The sequence below is a fragment of the Emydura macquarii genome, unplaced genomic scaffold (genome assembly GCF_026122565.2).
Source record: "Emydura macquarii macquarii isolate MOO-44397 ecotype Brisbane River unplaced genomic scaffold, CSIRO-AGI_Emac_v2 contig_2422, whole genome shotgun sequence".
Taxonomy (NCBI): domain Eukaryota; kingdom Metazoa; phylum Chordata; order Testudines; family Chelidae; genus Emydura; species Emydura macquarii.
Genome location: NW_027132559.1, coordinates 34,580,504 through 34,603,984, shown reverse-complemented (window position 1 = coordinate 34,603,984; position 23,481 = coordinate 34,580,504). Strand labels below are relative to the sequence as shown.

Here is a 23,481-nt window from a genome sequence, read left to right as displayed (position 1 = left end):
TTCTTTCTTGTGGATATTTCATGATTAAAAGTGATCAAGTAGCATAAGGCTGAAGGAGATTATTTCTGTGTTATGAGAGAAATGAGTGAACTCAGGCACTATATTAATATAGTACCTAAATCTGTTTATATTTTTATACATTTGCTGAAATTGAGCAGAAGAGGGTCTTCATAGGCAAATTAGCATAATGGAGGTCTATGAAATTCTGGAGTTAACTAAATTTTATGTGAAAAGTTATCCATCAAAACATGGTTTTGTTGAAACCATTTTTTTTCATGGAAAAATGTAAATTTTGACTAAAAATTTTCCCACAGGAAATTTCTAAACAAAATTTTGTTTCAAATTGACATTTTGAAATGAAATTCTTTTGTTTAGTTTCAATATAAAATACCATTTTGTTGGGTTTTTTTAAACAAAAAAATCTGAAATGACAGTAAGTAGAAATGAAATAAAATTTGAGGGAGCTTAAAGGACTTATGGTAAAAAGAGTCAAACTATAATTCCCTCGGAAATGTAGTAATTTCTGCAGTGCATTCCCAAAAGAGAGGCCAGGCTGAACTATCACAGACTTATCAGTTTGGAGTTGGAAAGTCTACAGTGGAAGGTGCTGTGCTGCACAGAATGACATCAAAGGCATTTAATCAAAGGTGGCAAAGAGTACCAACCATCACTGAGAGGTTTATTAAAAAGCAGGGCACCTTGCAGAAGTTATTGTAAGAGTTATTTTCTGTTGGTCTTGCTACACCTGACAGTAACCTACTATGTTACTTCTAGGTAGAATGGTGCAGAAAATGGAAATTTCATTCTGATGCTGAGATTTTGAAACTTCTTTTTGTTGTGATTAGGAACAAAATCCAAAAAATTTGAAATTCTCAATGAAAGAAAATTCTGAACATTGTCTTGTTTTGCATCCATTTAAATGTTTAGTTTTGACAAAAATTGAAAAATTTTGTTGCAATTTCCACTTTTGTTTTATTATATATTTTATACAAAATAATTTTTTTTGTAAAACAGATGTTTCAAAAGGAAAAATCAAAACATTTAGTTCCAAAAATGTAGAAGAAGGATGTTTTGACATTGTCAGAGCTTTTCTTCCCTCCATAATGAAATGTTGGTGAAATTGACAGAGTACGTATGTCTTTAACATTTCTTGTGGCATTGCAGTAATTAGATGGTGCTGGTATGTGTAAGATGAATTATGCCACATCATAACATAAGTTTTGCAGTACAAGTGAATCTTTCATGTGAACAAAATGTGTTAATCAGTGTTTGTTGCCCTGTTACAACAAAGTAAGAAATCTGTTTTATTTTATTCCCTTAAGATTATGTTCATAAAGTGACTGTGTGCTCTCAGAAGTAACAGTTATTGTGCTATTTTCCTAAAGGTCATAGACATCCTGGTTGCTAATGGTCTCTTATAGGTTAAGTAATATGAGTTCTAATGAAGTACAGTTTAAAGCACACACTAACAAAGAAATGTATTATACGAACACAATGTGCATTACAAAGCCCCTTGTATTCTGTTTTCATCTAGGGAAGGCCCTAGATGGATCTGCTTACTCCAGTATACCCTGGACTTTGCAGAGTGCTGTCTGTGGGCCCAACGGTCTATGGGGCTAGTACAGAGACCATTGAAGAAGTCAGTGAAAAGACTCCCACTAACTCTGGATCAGGCCCTACATGAGAGGGAAGGACCTGGCAGTCTCCAGTCAGGGTAAGAGTAACCAGACTCATAAATCAAAGAAGAAATGAAATACAGCTGAGGGCTGCATTACTTTTTCTGCAGAGCAATCCCTACTATGGAGAAACCCTACTTTAAAGGTGGCTCTGGGGGAAAGACATGGCTATGGAATGACGTGGCAGAAGTATGTGTGTACAACTTCAATCGAACCAAGAGTTCTGAAGGAACTAAAATGTGAAATTACAGAACTACTATAGACTCTAAGGTAAGGTCAGAAGGGACCATTATGATAATCTAGTCTGACCTCCTGCACAACGCAGGCCACAGAACCTCACTCATCTACTCCTGTAATATACCCTTAACCTATGACTGAGTTACTGAAGTCCTCAAATAATGATTTAAAGATTTCAAGGTACAGAGAACCCACCAGCAAGTGACCTATGCCCCATGATGCAGAGGAAGGTGAAAAACCCCTAAAGCCTATGCCAATCTGGCCTGGGGGAACGTTCCTTCCCCTATTCCAAAAGATGGCCATCAACTAAATCCTGAGCATGTGGACAAGACTCACCAGCCAAACATCTGAAAAGAATTCTCTGTACTAACTCAGAACCCACCCCATCTAACATCCCTTCACAGGCCATTGGGCATATTTACCACTAATAGTTAAAGATCAGTTATTGCCAAATTAGGCTGTACCATCATACAATCCCTCCAACTAACTGTGGTTATGTAACCTACCATTTAAATCAGTTTCTGTACCAGATAACTGGAGGATAGCTAATGTGATGCCAACTCTTTAAAAAATATTTCAGAGGTGATCCTGGCAATTACAATCTGGTAAGCCTAACTTCAGTAACAACCAAATTGCTTGAAACTATAGTAAAGAACAGAATTATCAGACATATAAATGAACACGATTTGTTGGGGAAGAGTTAACATGGCTTTTGTAAAGGGAAATCATACCTCACCAATCTACTAGAATTCTTTGAGGAGGTCAACAAGCAAGTGGACAAGGGTGAACCAGTGGACATAGTGTACTTAGATTTTCAGAAAGCCTTTGACAAAGTCCCTCACCAAAGGCTCTTAAGTAAAGTAAATGTCCTGGATCAGTAATTGGTTAAAAGATAGGAAACAAAGGGTAGAAATAAATTGTCAATTTTCAGAATGAAGAGAGATAAGTAGTGGTGTTCCCCAGGAGTCTGTACCGGGACCGGTACTGTTCAACATATTAATAAGTGATCTGGAAAAAGGGGTAAACAGTGTGGTGGCAACATTGCAGATGATAAAAAGCAACTCAAGATAGTTATGTTCAAAGCAGACTGTGAAGAGTTACAAAGGGATTTCACAAAATTGGGTGACTGTATTTCTTTACACAATGCATAGTCAACCTATGGAGCTCCTTGATGGAGGCTGTTGTGAAGGCCAAGACTATAATGGGGTTTAGAAAGAAACTAGATAAGTTCATGGAAGATAGGTCCATCAATGGCTATTAGCCAGGATGGCCAGGGATTGCTGTTTGCCAGAAGCTGGGAATGGGCGACGGGATAGATCACTTGATGATTACCTGTTCTGTTCATTCCCTCTGAAGCACCTGGCATTGGCCACTGTCAGAAGACAGGACACTGGGTAGATGGACCATTGGTCTGACCAGCACGGCCATTCTTATGAATGCTTTATGTGAACACATACTACTTACCCTAGTTAAGGATCAAGAATTGCCCCATTAGTGTTCTCTTCATATTTTATTACATAAAAATGTCATATTTATTAGGTGATTTTTTTCATTTTGTAACAAAGAAAACTGCACTGATTCAGGTCCCTTCCCTTCCATTCAGGTCCTATTTATATCACTCTGATAATTCTCTTTCTTCCTGTGATGAGCAGATTGTGCCAGGAACACCTCAGCACTGTAAAGCTTAAGTTTGAGATGTATATTTATCATTTGGGGAACTCTCACTAACTCAGTGGCAGCATTAAATTCATCCTTCTACTTAAATAACATATATGTCACCAAGCAGACTTTAATTACTAATATTTGTAGTTTTCTTGGACTAACAGAGAGCAATATTATGTGAGGGAAAATCATAATTTCATCTTTGTTGTAAATGCATTATAGGTACCAATCTAATCTCCGTAATCTCAATTGATATATCCCTCAGTGAAACAGAAAACAGATATGATCCTATGTAGTCTCTGCTAATGCACCAGAAAATTCCAGAATTCCCCTGTTTTCAATTAACTGAAAACCATTTTTTTTTTTTTTTGTCTACAAGACAAGACTTTCTCCAAACCTGTTTGGAGGTAGAACTCCTACTGGGTGCTTTGTTATAAAGCAATAAAAGAACTAAGTACAACAGCCAAAGTTTTTGTCTAGCAGGTAATTGTCCTTCCTTTTGAGTGGGGGCTTCATTAAGTCCCAGCCTCAGATCTCATCATATCTCTGTGATACAGAGGTAGGCCAAGATGGCCAGGTTTATATTTTGCAATATTAGGGATGGTTTGGTTCCAAGCTCTGTTTTTATCAGAAACACCAAAGCTTTTTGTTGGAGCCTACCTTTAGTTTTCTAATAGTGTTCAAAGTGAGGTTCAGCTCTAAAAATGACAGTGAAAAGTCACTATGCCCCAGTTTTATCATGAAAGACAAGGTATGTGAAGTAATATCTTTTATTGGACCAATTGGAACACTTTATGTGGAGTTGCAATTGGAGTTGCAGCTAGCAAGGGATGTGAAGGGTAACAAGAAGGGTTTCTACAGGTATCTTAGTAACAAGAAGAAGGTCAGGGAGAATGTGGGCCCCTTACAAAATGGGGGAGGCAACCTCATGACAGAGGATGTGGAGAAAGCTGAAGTACTCAATGCTTTTTTTGCCTGTCTTCATAGACAAGGTCAGCTCTCAGATTACTGCACTGGGCAGCACAGAATGGGGAAGATATGAGCAGCTCTCAGTGCTGAAAGAACAGGTTCATGACTATTTAGAAAGGCTGGACATGCACAAGTCCATGGGTCTGGATGCAATGCATGAGGGTGCTGAGGGAGTTGGCTGATATGATTTCAGAGCCATTGGCCATTATCTTTGAAAACGTGTGGCGATTGGGGGAGATCCCAGATAATTGGAAAAAGGCAAATATAGTGCCCATCTTCAAAAAAGGGAAGGAGGAGGATCCAGGGAACTACAGACCAGTCAGCCTCACCTCGGTCCCCGGAAAAATCATGGAGCAGGTCCTCAAGGAATCCATTTTGAGGCACTTGGAAGAAGGAAGGTGATCAGGAACAGTCAACTTGGATTCATGCCTGACCAACCTGATTGCCTTCTATGATGAGATGACTGATTCGGTGGATGTGGGAAAAGCGGTGGACATGATATATCTTGATTTTAGCAAAGGTTTTGATAAGGTCTCGCACAGTATTCTTATCAGCAAGCTAAAGAAGTATGGGTTGGATAAATGGACTATAAGATGGATAGAAAACTGGCTAGATCATCAGACTCAATGGGTAGTGATCAATGGCTCGATGTCAAGATGGAAGCCGGTAACAAGCGGAGTGCCCCAGGGGTCGGTGCTGGGGCCGCTTTTGTTCTACATCTTCATTAATGATCTGGAGGACGGGGTAGATTGCACCCTCAGCAAGTTTGCAGATGACACTAAGCTGGGGGGAGTGGTAGATATCCTGGAAGGTAGGGATAGGATACAGAGTGACCTAGACAAATTAGAGGATTGTGCCAAAAGAAATCTGATGAGGTTCAACAAGGACAAGTGCAGGACTCTGCATTTAGCAAGGAAGAATCCCATGCACTTCTACAGACTGGGGACCGACTGGCTAGGCATAATTTCAACAGAAAAGGACCTGGGGGTTACAGCAGACAAGAAGCTGGATATGAGTCAACAGTGTGCCCTTGTTACCAAGAAGTCTAATGGCCTATTGGGCTGCATTAGTAGGAGCATTGCCAACAGATGGAAGGAAATGATTATTCCCCTCTATTTGGCACTGATGAGGCCTCATTTGGAGTACTGTGTCCACTTTTGGGCACCCCACTACAGAAAGGATGTGGACAAATTGGAAAGAGTCCAGCGAAGGGCAACAAAAATGATTAGGGTGCTGGAGTGCATGACTTATGAGGGGAGGCTGAGGGAACTAGACTTGTTTAGTCTGCAGAAGATGAGAATGAGGGGTGATTTGATAGCAGCCTTTAACTGTCTGAAAGGAGGTTCCAGAGAGGATGGAATTGGGCTGTTTTCAGTGGTAGTAGATGACAGAACAAGGAGCAATGGTCTCAAGTTGCAGTGGGGGAGATCTAGGTTGGATATTAGGTAAAACATTTTACTAGAAGGGTAGTGAAGCACTGGAATGGGTTACTTAGGGAGGTGGTGGAATATCCATCCTTAGAGGTTTTTAAGGTGCGGCTTGACAGAGCCCTGGCTGGGATAATTTAATTGGGGTTGGTCCTGCTATGAGCAGGGGGTTGGACTAGATGACCTCCTGAGGTCCCTTCCAATCCTAATCTTTTATGATTCTATGAACTGAAAGTGCCATTTTCATGTAAATAATTATTAATGTCAAAATCTTTAACATGCATTGCTGCACCAAGAAGAACTTGCTCTGTGTTTACCAGCAACCAGTAATGCAGTGGTAGAAGTGCTGAGCATGATGAGCAGTCTTTGGAGTGCAGAGAAAAGTTGAATGAGTATAGACCCTATCAAAGCTACTATTTTGCTCAAAATGAATGTTAGCAACACACGTTGTGTGCTTCATGATAAATAAGTTCCTAGAAAAAAGCCTCCACACTGAGAAATATACATGTGTTGCTGCTGAGGCAGAAGCTGGAAGTAGATACTCCAGAACTTTAAAAAAGTGTGTGTTTATCTTTGGTCTGAGTAAAAAACATTGCCACAAAAGTGGTTTTTCTTTTTTTAATTGAAAAATAGGATCAGTTTAGGTTCAGTAGGGGAGATCTCCAAAGACACAATGGATTTAATAGGGCCTGCCTCCTACCCTGTGTGCCTTTGAAAACCTCCTCCCCATATTTATTATCTGTAAATAACTTCCTGATCAAGTTTGATTTTTATTTGTTTTTTAATTACAAACTCTGAAAATTCAACCTGGCATCTAAAAAGCTCTGGGTTTGATGCTGCCTTTTACATCAACAATAATGTATCCCATTAGAACACAGCAGCCTCTTTATAGCACAGGTAACCAGCCAGGTGAGCCATGCTGCTGGGGCACAGATGGGATGCCTGTATTGACCAATATTCACAAGTATGGAGCTGATTTTCCTGAGGATCCACAGACTACATAGGATTTTTAAGCTGTGTAGTAAACTCTCTACCTGGCTACAAACCCTTTCCAATATTAGAAGAATATTAATAAGTTTAAATGAGATATTCCAGGGATTTTTTTCTATTATTGTTTTTCTACGATACAATTTTTTCTACACTGTCTTTACAGTGAATGATAACAAAATATAGGTTTAGAAAACTGTTAGCTACCTAGGTTCATGGGCGCCTTAGGGGAGGCTAGCCTATGGCTCCTCCTCTTCCACTTGAGGCCCCCCCTTCCCCCCTCCTTCGCCACCATGGAGCTCCCCTGGAGCTGGTGGAGCCCCGCCCCACCTACCTCAGACCCGGGCAGCCCTGAGTCCCAACAGGGCCACCCCGGCCGGCACCTCCAGCTGCCTGAGAGTCCCGGCAAGCAGCCCCAGCACCAGACAGGTGGTCTGAGCTGTATGTGGCCCCAGCTGCCCCGGAGAGGCAGTCACGTGTGGCCCCAGGGCCTGCTGGTGGCCTGAGCCACCCTGGAGCTGGGGCCACAACCAATCCCAGCATCTTCTGGCGGCCCTGGGGTGGCAACCCTAGCTGCCCCAAAGCAGTGGCCCCAGTGCAGCCCCAGCTGCCCCAGTGCAGTGGCCCCGTTGCCTGCTGGTGGCCCCAGAGCTGTGGCCACACTCGACCCCGGTGGCCCCAGTGTGGCGGCCGGCCCCAGCCGCTCCGAAGTGGCACCCAGGCTGCCCCAGAAGCACCTGGGAAGCTTCTGCTACAGAGGCAGCAGGAGGGGACGGGGCCACACCTGGCTCTTTGGGAAGGCTGAACCTTCCCCTGCCTACATTACCCGGTGCCCATGCCTAGGGCATTTTAAAGTATAAACCCCAAAAAACAGAGAAATTGAGATCGGAATGGTTAGACTGTTAGATTTACTTCTGCATGATTCAATCCAAGCAGTTGTTTTTTTCAAGTAGATATGACAGATTAGCAATAGAGTTGGCCAAAATTCAAAGTTTCAGTTGTTTTGTTGACATTTCAAATTTTGAGCAAGACAAAAAATGCACAAAGGTGGAAATTTTTACAAAATGTTTGTCCATTTAATGAGCTGTTATTAGTTTTAATTTAAAATTTAAGAGATCACACAGCTGACTCAGTCCTCCCTCTCATGCTGTGTAGATGCAGGCCGAAGAGACCCTCAAATGACATTGTCATGTATCTCCCTTGATGAAGCAATGTCTTCATCTTGCTGCTTCTGCAACTTACATATATGCTGATGCTATCTTAAGGTATTTAAGTGTAATCCTTCTGCTAGATATTGGAACCCGCAAAAAGAACTGGGTTCAATTTTCTAGGATTTTTCTTAAAATCTTAAGTAACACTGGCTCAAACCCCCACCCAGAAATCTAGGGAACTATATCTAGCACCCTGGATGTGTTGTATTAATTTAGATGGAATAAACCAGTCCAAGGTATTAATATAACCAAGTCACTGTTCAACATTAAACCATGTTAAACAAGGTCCAGAGTTTGGTGTACAGAGACCTCTGCCTGCTTAGTACCATGACATCATTAAATGTCCCATTCTTTTAACCTTTTATTAAACATTAGAAGAAGAAGGAAAAAACAGTTAAACATTTGAAATGTAAAGAATTAAATAATGCTTTCATTTTAACAACATCTCTTGTTCCCTTTCGCTTTAGCTGGAAAGAGTTTTTAGAAGGAAATCCCGCTGGTTTGACAATCTCTTAGATGGTATCAGAGATGGTAATAACTGTCCTTTTGGGGGAAAAGAGAAGGAGTTTGTTGTGATGGGCTGGAGGTGTTGTTGGTTGCTGCCCTGCTGTAAAATTCCAATCCTGTTTCATTTTAGGTGGTGTCTGGGCTTCAGCTGGAGCTGGTGGGGTGGTCATCTGAGTACCTCTCTCTGGGCCAGTCTAGTCATAATATCTTTCATGATCAGGATGACTGAGACCCTCTAGCAAGTGGGAGTCTTACCTCATAGAATTATTTGATTTATTAATTTGTTGATTTATTAATTTTCCTAAGTTTATTCTGTTGCCCCTCCTCCTTCCCCACAAAATAGACTTTCTTTTGTTTTAAACCTCTCAACACAGTGCTTGTGAAGGGGGAAGAATCGCCCTTTAGGGGTACCTGCTGTGATGTCTGGACCCACAAATCTACACTAATTGTGAACTCAACTGTAAAAAGTATGTGGAAATTCATAAAATGTCACAATAACCTCTAATAACAAATGATGATGAGAAAAGTTACAAAAAGGAAACAAAAAGACCTGCTGATATAACTCAAGGACTCTGTTAAGATCATGCCTTGTAAACAAGAAAATGTGGGCCCAGAAGAATATCCAAACTGGATATTAGGCGTAATTGCTGGACAAAATAATGATGGGATAGGCTATTCCACACATCACTCCCTTTTTGGGGTCCCTAAAGAAAAAGACTTGGAAATACAGAAGAGCAGACGGAGGCTACATCATCATGGCTGCCACCCCTGGGTGGTGCATTCTGGCCATTTCCCTCCTCCCCAGTTCCCAACTCATGATTAGCTAACCTGGGTTGGAGAAGTCCAAGGATTCTGGCTGGCCAGTGCTGATGCAGGCTCTACTACTTAACCCAGCTGGTGTGATTTCATCTTTAATTGCTGGGTAGTGAGGCCTGCACCAGAATCATGTAGGTAGGCTTCTGCTTTCTCTGAGGCTTCTGCCCAATCTGCTTTGACTCTGCTTCAGCCCCACTGTTCCGCACCATCCGTTGCCTAAAGCTGTCAACGGGGCCAGTTTCAGTCAGGGTGACCCCAGACACATTCAGTGGTGATGTCTTATCCTTGTATTTCTCAACAAAAAATGCTATTGCCCCAAAACTCAAAATGCAACTGTCTTTTAACCCAAATGCCCCCAGATGTCACATCACTAAAATGCAAATGAGGCCTGGCTCATTCAGTCAATTCCCTTTGCTCTCCAACAGAGCTTCCCAAAGGAGCCCATGCCCATCTGGAGTCTTTAAGCAGCTCTGGGCCGCTCTTCTCCCATTTCACCAACTGGTGACAATAGAGAGCTGTTCTCTTAGAAAGTCTTCAGGCCACCAGATTTACAAACTATGAGCATCAATGCTGGCCAATTCCAGGCAGAGCACAGGTGCACTTCATGGAATACAGCAAGTGATTTAGGCATATTCCTAGCTTGGGAGTAGTCTTATAGATGACACTTGCATTGAATTCCACACATGCTTAAGGATAGGCACATGCTTAATTAGCTTTCTGAGTTAAGGCTTATATTTGTAAACTAAATAAAGATTTTACAGTTCTTCCACTATCCTCAAAGCAATTTCTATGTATTTTTGTTTCATTCTCATCATTTGTTCTAGGGACTGTCTCTCATTAGCCATTAAACCAATAAAGAATGCCACCGTGAAGTTCACAGGCTATCCTCAACCAGAATTGACACAACAACACAAAATCAACACAACCCCTTCATGGAATTATTTTCTTGTATCTGACTGGAGCCCATCCTTTAGTCTGGATAAACAACAGTTCAATAGAGAAATGAGACTGCAAATATATAAGAATGAATTGGTAAAGGAATTTAGAGAGACAAGATGGGTGAGGTAATATCCTTGGACCAACACAGCACCGGCAACACATGGTAAAGGGATGATGAAAATGCTGGAGGAAGTAATCATCATGTCCAGATGTGGGAAGGGTATATTTGCCTAAGGTCTTACTGTAACACTTTTTGTTTGTGCATTATGCTTCCTGATTTTGGGATTTTCAAAGGACTCTGTGATTTAGATACCCCATATCTCACTGAATAGGATTTGAGCACTTGATTCTGTTAGGCTCGTTTGAAAATCTTAACCCTTTTTCAGGCATAATATTATTTTTTGAGCACATTATGCATGTGGAACTGCATAGGAACATGAGCAAGACTCTGAATCCAAATAGCCATGAAGGGTCAGAGAGTTTGGAATCAAATATGGATCCAAATGTTATGACTCAAGAATATGACAGATGGCAATTGGGAAGATAAACAACAATCTAACCAGAAGCAGTCAAACAAGGATATTTTGGATTCAGTTAGGATTCACATTCCATAAACTATAGCATATAAATTTCAAAATGCTGAGGTTTGTTAATCTAACAATTGAGTCTAGGAAACAACAAACTTCAATAAGCAAAGGCAATGTTTTTAGCTCCTTCTGTCAGTTGCATGTGATTAATGTGAAGAACTGCAATGAACTGAAAAGTCAGAGACAGGCCTTCCTTCAGAATAGCTCAAATGTAAAACAAAATAAACCCAGTAATAGTACTGGTGTCAGATGTTTATTAAATTGGCCAAGGACTTAAAAGAAATATATTTCACATGTCTTATTATTAATTCTACAACTTTGACAGTTCACTCAAAGAAAATGCAGTATTTTTAGAGAGCTTCCAGCTGTTAGAGCATTTCTTATTGCTGAATAATCTTATCCAACGATTTAAGAGATGGTGGAGATTACACAGAGTTTCAAATATGCCAGCCATGAATTTATCTTTTGTATCATCTTTCCAGATTTTGCCTCTAAGTAAATTACATAAATATTTTCAAGGCGTAATTAGTCTGCAATACTGTCTCATCAACCAGAGACTACGGCATCTATGGGGAACATGAAAGCTTTGTAGAACTGAGATAATGTGTGGAGTTAAACTTCCCTGTGACTAACAAACTATTTTTTATAATGTGTCAATTTTAAGAAACGTATTTCAGTCTAAAATACTCCCCAGACGCCATGTGCAAGTGTGTCATGCAGGTGCAAAAGGGACAGCAGAAAAGTCCACTTTGACTAAACTTCCCAAAACATTTTGCTTAAACTTAAAAATTGAAAAGTAATTTAGCTGAAGTTTGTTATAAAGGTTGCATACTTGGAAACTAAGCTCTGGAATTACTATGTTACATTCTATGTAAACTTAAAACCCCTGCAACATACAAACTATATATGTTAGTTCCTCTGCTTCCTGACATCTTCCTTCTGGTCAAGTCAGGTCAACACAACTACATTTCCCTCTCCTCTGGGAGTAATTTTACTCCACTCTAAGGCACCGAACTCACACAGGTTCAGCAGCACTTCACTAGCTCCCACCTTCCTGAACTGACTGTGAACCCTGCCTGGGAATTAACCCCCAAAACTTAGGTTGCTGTTTGGTTCATCAGGACTTCCACCCAGGGTCATCACTAAGGGTGTGTGGCAGATCTGCAGGGTCCTTTTCAGAGGGCACCAAAAGATCTATTGTGCACCCAAACACATGGGACATATCAATTCTACAGTGGGGAAAAGGGTTCTGAACACTTTTTTTTTTCATAGAATGAACAGTCCCCTTTTCTTGATTGTACCTCCAGTAAAGTAGAATGCATTGTTGTAATTAGCTACAGCCACTGAGGGCCCCTCCTTTTTAAAAAATTTCCTAGGTACTTGTTTCTGATACAGTACACAATGTCTGGGTGAAAAGTTCCAGAAGGGTAACCATGTTAGTCTGCATACAGCAAAAACAGCAAGAGTCCTGTAGCACCTTAATGACTAACAAATTTCTGCGAGCATAAGCTTTCGTGGGCTGCAACCCACTTCTGCATCTGACAAAATGGGTCGCAGCCCACGAAAGCTTATGCCCACAGAAATTTGTTAGTCTTTAAGGTGCTACAGGACTCTCATTGTTTTTAATGTCTAGATGCTTTCCAGAAACACAAGAAGGCAAAATCCCCGCCTTCAAAAGCTTACATTCTTAATATTACGAACCGGAGAGAGGGAAGTTATTTTTATGCACCTAGTTAATGCAGTTAGGAGGAGAACTCACAAATATACTGAAATGTTGAAAAATGGAAAAATATATGAATATTTTATAATTGACTATCTCTAATTAATAATTACTTGAGCTATGTGACCTGTTGAGTGTGAAAGCACTTTTGTCATGATTTCCAATTATTTGAAGGACAACCTCAACTCTGAATTTTTTTGCCACTCAATTTGCCATATCTTTGGCATATGGATACGTTACAATTCCAAAAGAAGAGAGAAAATATTGAAGTATTAAGCTACATTTCACCTGTGTGCTTTACTTCTTGATTTACTCAGTGGCATGAAACGGGACAGATTCTGGAGAACCATTTAGCATGTGTGTGTTTAGTCCACACATGCTACTGCTGTCTGTCAGACTCACTGTGCTAACAGAAGGAATGTGAAATGAAAAATAATTTCACTCAGTGCAATTTTCTGTTTTTGAGGAAGAGCATTTTCTGAAATTGTATGTGTGTTAAGACGCTGTATAAGAGTGGATTTTTTTCTCTTTTTTCCTGCTGCTGAAGAACGAGACATGTATTGATTGTTGAGCTGATAGTCTCTGCAATCTCTGAGAGCTTTGACACTGAGCTCTGGTATTTGCAGTCCTTTCCCAACCAACAGTCAAGGCTTTGATTCTTTGTTTTCTCCCTCACATGAATCTCAAAAAATTTAGGGAAATGCCAAAGAATTTCATTACTCATCTGAACCATGTTGAAGTCTTTGCCCTCCTTTTCTTATTTGACATATGCCATCCTTTTCTTTTCTCACCCCATCTAGATTTTACCCAGACCCCACTCATCTTCTTCTCTGATGTCTGGAGACAGCAGAAGTGACACTCATTTGGCATTTATGTAAGTGCAACAGCAGTGTGAGTCTGTATCAGAGAGACAGCAACTTGCTTCTATTTATCCCATGTCTGGGTATATGCACATTCTCCAGGTGAAGGGCAGAAAGAGTCTGTGAGTAAAGGGTGGAAGGCTGAAGATGCAACCCTAGCAGGAGAAGGATGTAAGTATTTTTTTTAAAATTCTTCTTTAAGATCCTAATGCACTTGTAGAGGGAAGCAAAGTTAGGATTGCCTGGTCAAAGGAAGGATAAGGCAGTGATAAGTATTTTCATTTTCTTGTCCATATTTTGTAATTTCAAATAAACATAATGTGAGCAAATGATATTATTGGGATTCATTTTAATCGTTAGTTTCGGGACTGGCCCACAGAGATGGCAGAACCAGTTCAGAGAAGAAAAAAAAAAAAAAACCCTGGCCCAAACAGCAGTCCAGATTATTGAACCAATGCTGAACCTCTCAGGATGTTTAGATTGGTTTGAAGAAACATAAATAGGCCCACAGGAGGCATGGCAATCCTTCTCAGAGAGAATGAGTTACCCACCACACCATTTCTCTTACCTAGACCAATGCAGACTAGCAGGACACAGAGTCCAATTCCGTTCCCAAACCTGCTATTGCTCGCCCCCATAATAGCTCACCACATATTTCACAAGCCAGGCAACTATTGCAAGAAATAGCACCAACCAGGCAATACAATGCAGGTCAAACCCTATAGCAGATGTGTAGTAGACATAAAAGCAAGAGGGAAAGAAGAAAGAAGTATAATAGTAATAAAGGCTAACTGAAATAACTTTCACTAGTCTCCAAACTGACTGCAGTGAACCACTTTTTGGAAGAAATTTCCTCAACTTAGAAATCTTGAGCAAAACAATCTGCCCAGATCTTTCGATAGTAGAACCCAGGCACCAAGAGCAGTCTATAACTGCTAAGCGTGGATACATGGGTGACCACACAAGGATTTAGGACCTAAGCTATGAGGAAATTGATCACTAATAAAGACTTTGGGCAAAATTTTCAAACCAGCTAAATTCCACTGATTTTCAATTAGACGTAGGGACCTTCCTCTGTAACATGGGACATGGGTCACTTGTTGGTGGATTCTCTGTATCCTGAAGTCTTTAAGCCATGATTTGAGGACTTCAATAACTCAGTCATAGGTTAGGAGTCTATTACAGGAGGGGATGGGTGAGGTTCTGTGGCCTGCGCTGTGCAGGAAGTCAGACTAGATGATCATAATGGTCCCTTTTGACCTTAAAGTCTATGAGACCTAGGTAACGTAGGTATTTTTTTTAACTTTTAGCCTTTGAATTGTATATATTAGCAGGTAATATAAATCAAATTCTACCACAGTAATTGTAACAGGCTCTTTTCCTAGAATTGATAATTATAGAAAATCTGATGAGGATTGAAAATGCAATCATCTGTCATATGTCTAGCTCCAATTTCCTTTTGAGTCATCTGGATTTCATCTGTTTGACCTTAATTTGCATCCTTGAGAAACAGTTAAAGTGTGGAGGTGGCAATTTGAAGCAATTTTGGCTGTTGCATATTCAGTTAACATATGACAAAAACATTGTTGCTATATGTGGTGTCTATATGAGTGGGAGGGAAACAGAATTATTCTACTAGCAGCCTTTTATAGCAGAGATGATGTCTGTCTGGAGAGGGAAGGAATGATAGCTAGAAAGATTGCTGTTAGGTGCAAGGCACTGTATTTTCAAATGGGAAAGGATTATAATTTTGAAAGCTTTTAACTTGACACCATAATGAGCAAAATCTATTAAGCAAATTACAACATCAGCTTGACACAATCAAACGAATCCCAATGAGGCACCTAATGTAAAAAATATTAATTGATCCAACTCCGTTTATTACAATGTTATAGTAGTACCAATACAATTATTCTTAGGAGACTCTTTCACAATAAGCCTTTGTTTTGAGATATGTGTAATCAAATATAGGGATGGCCTATGCCTTTCTTCCTGTTTTTTGTTCTGTGTGCTTGAGTTTATGAAAATATTTTGGAAATTTAAAGAGCAACAGTCATTCTTTTCTCCTTATCCATCCACACTCAAGCTGCCACTGAAAATGTCAGTAGGTGGATCTACTGTTCCTATGGTTCGAAAATTATCACTCCAGATGCTGATAAATGATGACAACTAGACATTTTCATATCACTGTATTTTTGCAGTCATTCTGCTCCTTCTGAAAACTTGTCTGATACTAATGGAATGGAATTAAAATAAGAGCTTCTGAAATTTATTTAGAATGGATGGGGTTGAAGAGCCAGCATGCCACAACTCATTTTTCATTTCTAAAGCTTGTGAGGGGACAAACAAACAGTGAAGCGTCTCCTGTTTGAAAGAAACAGTTTACAATTAAGTTGGCATTAGGAGCTCTTGTGGTCAATTTAAAGGGGATAAAATGTTGTGTATAGTTCATGTGTGTCCTACTCAAACTTTGAAAATCTGCTGTTTTTCTTTATTAAAGTATTTTAATCTACCCAGATGTATCTCTCTCGCCCTGGCATAATAAATGTATCTAAAGCACGCATTTGTGAATCTGGCACACAATGCCAGTCGTATAGCACACTTATTCCCTGCTGCAGTTATAAATGGTAAAGAGCGGCCCTCTTAAGAATTTTCTCTGTCGTGCTGCTAGCAGGAGATTCCTTGATTGTATAATAATTGGATCTGGCCAGATGGTGATGAGTCCTGGTATTCCTTACTGAATAGATGCTTTTTTAATCTCTCCCGCTAGGTTTCCTCATTTTAACATGGAGAAATTCTGTTTTAGGTCTACACAAGTTGAAAAACATCTTGCTATTAGGCATACAGAAGTTCCTGTTTCTTCATATGCTAGCAATAATTGCACAGTGTAATTTTCAAGCAATGTAAAGAAGAGCCATGATTTTTATTCAAAAATTTAAAAAATGTCAGTGTACTTACCTGTGACAGCCTTGGAGAATAAAGTCTAATTAGCTAGAGAACATAGACAGCATAGGCATAGGCAGCAGCTGTTCTACTATTGCAACATCATCTCTCCAGCTATGACTGGCTGCAATATGTCAGAAATCAGATCTGAGAGAGGGACAGCAGGGGTCCGCTCCCACAGCAGGCGAGAGACATCCTCCTCCTCCAGTGGCTCTCCCCTAACTGAGCTGCAGGGCCTGGCTTTTATACTTTCACCCCCTGGGCTTCCGGTAGGCGAGTCATGATTCACCTGGTTCTGCCCACCAGGTGGGGTGTGTTGGTCCCTTGGCATTGGCCTCTGAGGGAGGCATGGCATTGGTTATGCCTGCTCATTACAGTAGACGAAGCCTTAGTCTTCATTTCCATTCAAGTTTTGGATTCTATGGAGATTGCTAACAAGTGTGGCAAGGGCTTGATCTGAATCAATGACCTGAGAGGCAAAAGGCTCTATATCCAAATTCCCAATTCCTTGAGTCATCTCATCCTCTACAGTCACTCTCAAATTCTGCTGGAATAGATACCACACTTCATTTCAATACCAAATTTTAAGCATCTGTTCTGAACTTTTAGCCTTTATAGCAGTCTACAATAAAGTTAATTTGACTGAATGTTAATTGTATATAATAACAGAATCCTTATGGTAATGGTTTTCTTTAAATTTGCATTTTAGCCCTATAATATAAGGCTTGTAGTTCTAATATAAAAATCAGTGACTCAGCAAAACTTAACTTGGTAGCACTTTTTACCATTGCAAGCAACACACTGTTTTTTTAAAAGGGGTGTATTCTGCTAATTTTGTGAGGTATCTAAGGGGAAAACGATTGCATCGCTGGTGATGGTGCTGGGGCTGGTTAGACAGGGTGGACACCAACCATCTGATCTGGCATTTATTTATTGTGACACAGAGACCTGTTGTTGCCAGCTGTTCTGTAACAGCAACTCCTAACTGGCATGACACTCACTACATTTAACCCACTGCTTTCATAGTATTTATCCATAAAGAATATCATGTGTGATCTTAAATGAAAGCCAGGATCACACTGATCGTTAATATCATTGTGAAATATATGGACAGATGCTGTGGAAAAAGTTATGTCTGTATAATGAAAATATGATGCTAAAGTCTGAATCAAGGCAAAGTTGACAAAGAAGTTCTGAACGGACAAAGGATGTTTATTCCCTCGTCTATCTTGGTTCACATGTAAATTAAGCATTGTAAGACAATCCAATGGAAGCCACTTTTACATACAAAGGCAACAGGGATACAAGACACTGGAGACTGAACCATGGGGGCTTATCCTGTCTCTGGGGGTGGACAATTAACTTTGGGGAATATATGGGGAAGGCAAAAAAACACCCTTCATCCTGCACCAAGGACATAAGGAACATCAAGTTTACATTAATAAAAACAGGATCCCAAGAGTGAGATAAACTTCTTTAGACAGCTGGCCAGCCTGTTAAAGTTAAGTTTAGTCTCTAGGAATCATGCTATGATTTTATTTTATATGCAACCCTTCAGTTTCCATTATCCTTAATGGTATCTTTAATGGCAGGATTCTCTGTAACTAATGGTGGATTCTCTATATCTTCAAGTCTTTAAATCATGATTTGAGGACTTCAGTAACTAAGCCAGGGGTTATGGGTCTATTACAGGAGTGGGTGGGTGAGGTTCTGTGGCCTGCAATGTACAGGAGGTCAGACTAGATTATCATAATCGTCCCTTTAGGCCTTAAAGTCTATGAGTCTGTGAGTCCTTACTCATTGTTTCTTCAATTTTAATCTCTTACAATAAATTTATGATTATTTTCACTATAAATATAACTCAGTGTTGTGGTATTGTACAAGGAACTGATTCTGTATTGAATAATTCAAGCCGGTGCATATACCATGGGGACAGCATACCTAATATTCAGTGGATAAGGGACTGAATACTACAGGGGGATGCTTCAAAAGGGATCGGGTACGGGGTGCACCTATTGTTAACCTACAAGACAAAGGAAGGGCTGGCATAGCCCAGAGGAGATTGCTTGGGTGGATTACTGGAGATATCAGGGAGATGACACCCAGTTAAGCACAAGTAATTCTCCCTCTCACTTGAGGCCAGAGGGTTGCAAGGTGATTCACAATCCTGGGCACCCTAAGAAACATCACAGTATTGTACATATTTGAAGTCTTCAATGAACAACTTTAAAATGAAATACAATCTCTATGAAAACCACTTTATTAAACCTATTTGATAAGTGTATAATATTTAATTTTATCCCTGCCACTTACTTCACACGGTATCCTGGAATTCTGACATTCACTTGAATGCATTTCTAGAAGGGAAGAGATTCATATAGTAAAAGAGTTTCTGCTACTTCACATAGTGCTCTGATTTTGACACCAGTTTTTTTATCCTCTTCCTTTATGGGGAGAAGTTATTGTCATTGTGCTACATGCACAAATAACACTACATGGGACCGTGTGAAATATACCATATTTAGTAGGAGAGCTATTCCTCCCACTGCATTTAATGGGAATTAAATCAGGCCCTTGGTCCCAGGATTCTACTTCATGTTACCTTTGCTGTCTCTTCAAGCAGGAAGATGTCAGGGATGTACTGTCTCCAGACACATTATGAAATTCCACTAGTGCTGCACCATGGGACAGTCCTTCTCTCCTTTCTTACATTTCATTCCATATATTGCCTTGCAAGCATATCAGACACCTGACCATTTCCCTGCACTTCTTCAGTGCTCTTGGCCTAGACATTTTGTCTTAAATCTGGAATAGACTCCTCTGTAAATTCTCTGAGTTCCCTTTTCTTAAAGTCCCCATTCTACCATTCAGTAAACCTAACGCCTAATAAGTTGATTATCCCAACTTTGAGCATTCCCCAGTAACTGCAATCAAAGGTATTAGTACCTGTCGCTTACCCCAGATGGAATTTCTCCACACAATGTACTAGGCAAGTTAGAAGTCAACTGACCCTTCAGACTAATTTTTGAACCAACATTTATTAATTTAAAAAATTGCTTTTCAGCTCTAGTCATATCTGAAGAACTAATACATCACATAAGAAAACAACAAAACAAATCTCCAAAACAAAGATAAACAAAAATGCATGACTTGAAGGGATAATGCATTTTTAAAGACAAACTTTATTATATACCAATCCTTCCAACAAATACAGCATTATATATCTTCATATAGTAATTCCTGACCCACTGGGAGAATCCTTAAATGGATTGCCTCTATTTTAAAGTAGCTTTATAGTAGAGATGGCTTGATACATCATTTACTTTAAGATGCTCCAGTAACAAAGTATTAAATAGGTCACAACACCTTGTCTTTATATTGTATTCTCCCTTTTCTGTTTTAACCTTATAGTGCTGCAGTTGAGGAATGGATCAATGGCTAATGATTAATACAGCTGACATTTGCTCACCAATGGCTGTGGTGGGTCAGACATTATAGCCTAGAGTATGTAACCTCACAATGTGTCTCAGATGTGGTATGTAGTTATAGTGCTTCAAGAGCAGACCAGAGAATTAATTGTGACTCAGTCATGATTTATCCCCTGCTTTATCCTGGCTTTGAGGGAGAACTAAGTTACTTCACTTCTTTTGGTGAAGTGATTTATTCTTCCCTTGCATGTGAAGGAACTCAAATATGAAAAATAAGAAATTGCAGAATTACTAACTTCAGTATGTAACACATCATTTAAATCAGCTTCTGTACCAGATGACTGGAAGATAGCTAATGTGATGCTAAATTTAAAAAAGGTTCCAGAGGCAATCCTGGCAATGACAGGCCACTAAACCTAACTTCATTTCCAGGCAAATTAGTTGAAAGTATAGTAAAGAACAGAATTACCAGACACACAAATGAACACAATTTGTTGGGGAAGAACCACCTTGGCTATTATAAAAGGAAGTCATGCCTCTCCAATCTATTAGAATTCTCTGAGGGGGTCAACAAACATGTAGACAAATTCCTTCACCAAAAGCTCTTAAGCAAAGTAAGCAGCTGTGGGATAAGAGGATAAGATGGATGAGTAACTGGTTAAAAGATAGGAAACAAAGGGTAGGAATAAATGGTCAGTTTTCAGAATGGAGAGAGATAAATAGTGGTGTCCCCCAGGGATCTGTGGTGGGACCAGTGCTGTTTAACATATTCTTAAATGATCTGGAAAAGGGGGTAAACCGTAGGATGGCAAAAATTGCAGATGATTCAAAATTACTCAAGATAGTTAAGCCCAAAATTGACTGTGAGGAGTCACAAAGAGATCTCACAAAATTGGGTGACTGGGCAATACAATGGTGAGTGGGCACTAAAATAAAATGAAATTCAAGGTTGATAAATGCAAAGTAATGCATATTAGAAAACATATCTATACAACTATCCATACAAAATGATGATTAAGAAAGATCTTGGAGTCATCGTGGATAGTTATCTGAAAACATCTGCTTAATGAGTAGTGGCCATCAAAAAAGCTAACAGAATGTTAGTAACCATTAGGAAAGAGATAGATAATAAGACAGAAAATATCATAATGCCAATATATAAATCCGTGATATGCCCACATCTTGAATACTATGTGTAATTCTCATTGCCCCACCTCAAAAATATATATTAGAATTGGAAAAGATACAGGGAAGGGCAACAAGAATGATTGGCATTATGGAACAGATTTCATATGAGGAGAGATTAAAAAGACTGGGGCTACAGCTACACTGATGGCGGCAAAGTCACTGCCGTCAGATTGATTTCTCTGCATCGACTGAGCGGTCAGTGAAGACCTGCTCAGTCGATCCAGAAATCGGCTTACTAAAACCACCTTTGCAAGTGGCGTAGCATGGTTCCCGTCGGCGCAGTGCAGTGAAGACGGCATGCAGAAGAGAGCAGAGAAGTCGATGGGAGTTAGGCAAGTTTTTTGCGTAGCTTGCGCAACTCCGGTCGACTGCTGCCAAATCTCGGAGGAAAGTGTAGATAGGGTCTGGGACTTTTCAGCTTGGAAAAGAGATGACTAAAAGGGAATATGATAGAGATTGATTAAATCATGAATGGTGTGGAGAAAGCAGGGTGGATAAAAATCAATGATTTAAAAAAAATTGAATTTTTTTTTTAAATCAGATTTTTTTGATATTTTTTTAAAATCATCAATAAAATACTAAATTTCTCATTTAAAAATAACAGTTACAATTAAATCTCATCACAAACATGCTAAACCTAAACTTATATAAAAACAGCACTGAGAAAGATTATAAAAGATTCTGGAAAAGATTGGGACAGTAAGCTACCCCTCGCGCTTATGGTACTTAGAACTACGATAGCCACTCATGGATTTACTCCAAACAAGGTGCTAACAGAAAGGACTATGGTCATTCCAGAGCAAAGGTGGCTAAGAGGGGTCCCTCCTGACAACTTTCAACTGAAAGTTGCCATGGACAAATTTAGGGATAAGTTGCTGAATAACATAAGCAGTTCTGAGAGACAAGTTGCTCTGCAACTTAAGAGTAACTCCAAGTTCATGGAGAAAAGACTTGGAGAATCATTGAAGGTCAAGGAGTTGAATATAGGAGACAGAGTTCTCTATAAATTCAATTCAAAAGACATGGACTGAATCCCAAGTGGGTGGGTCCAATGACCATTGTCAGCAAGGCAAGTTTGACAGTCTACCAGGTCGAATTAAGAGGGAAGGGCAAAAGGAATCTCAACAGGCTGGAATGGAACCATTTCAAGGAATGGAAGGGCTTTGTGACTTGAGGAAATGTTAAAATTGTAACCTTTCCTATGTTTGTTTACATTTCAGGAAAGAATCACCCATCAGCTCATATTTCGTTTGATTATGGGGATTAGTGGTATTCTCGCTCTAATGATTAAAGAGGCTGAAGATTATTTTTGTGATGTAAACCAAACTCAGAGTAACTGATGGAAAAAGGTGGTATTGGGTCTGGGTTTTGAGTTGCCCAATCCTGAAATTAAAGGAGGTGTGGCAATATGTGTGTGACCCTTTCGTGCCTAGGGCAGCCACCTGAAAATGCCATGGTCAGGGCAGTCTGTAAAAGGAGAGCAGATTCTCCCAGCACTGGTGGGTGGCACTGAAGCCAGACTTCCCAACCAGCCACAAATCGTGCTTCTGATTCCCCAAACCAGTTATCAAGAAGCCAGTACACAAATGCACACAGCCCCCTTTACAGCATTTCAGTCTCTGGCTCCCAATCAGTCACTAGGTCCAGTAAAGAGACCCATTATTTAAACTCTATGCTCTTTAGTAAAAAGGTTCCCTCTGACCCCAAAGGGTTAGCCACAGTACCAGATCAATATAAGTTTGGATCTTACCCAAAATACCATGCTGCCAGCCAATCCTTTAGTAACTAAAACTAAAGGTTTATTTTAAAAAGAAAGGAACAAGCAATAAGAGACATGTTAAAGGATTAAAGCAATCAAATACATACAAATGATTTGAAAGTCCATATACTTCAGGTTTCTAGATGAATTATGGAGTTTACAGGCTTGTATAGTCCCTCTGGTATACATCCAGTACTTGGATGGGTTTCAGTCCTCTGTTTCACAACTTCAGTTCTGTTGTAGATGAGCTGATCCAGAGGTAGGTTGGTAGCTGAAGCTGAATCCCGACTGAAGAACAAAAAGGATTCCCAGGCCTCTGCCTTATATACCCCCTGGCCCTTCCCATGCTGTTTGTGGAATTTTATAGGAACAAAGTGGAGTTCAGAGTCACATGAGCAAGTCCTGGTGACAAATCAGGTATACCTCTGGCTTTTACCCCTGGGCCAGTTGCATCTGTGGATGTCTCAATGGGCCATTAAGCAGGCTGTTGTTCTGCCACCACCCTGTCTAAGGTGTGTCTCATACAGCACAATTTGAAATACAGGTATATCAAATATATCCATAA

At 40.0% G+C, this 23,481-nt stretch overlaps 1 long non-coding RNA gene across 1 annotated transcript; it reads left to right on the top strand.

Annotated features, from left to right (window-relative positions):
* Positions 1–1,695: 1,695 nt before the first annotated feature.
* Positions 1,696–22,556, top strand: LOC137162145 (uncharacterized). The gene is made up of 4 exons (XR_010922298.1): positions 1,696–1,714; positions 13,539–13,612; positions 13,701–13,769; positions 22,378–22,556. It is a non-coding gene; the product is annotated as an uncharacterized lncRNA (long non-coding RNA).
* The last annotated feature ends 925 nt before the right edge of the window (positions 22,557–23,481 follow it).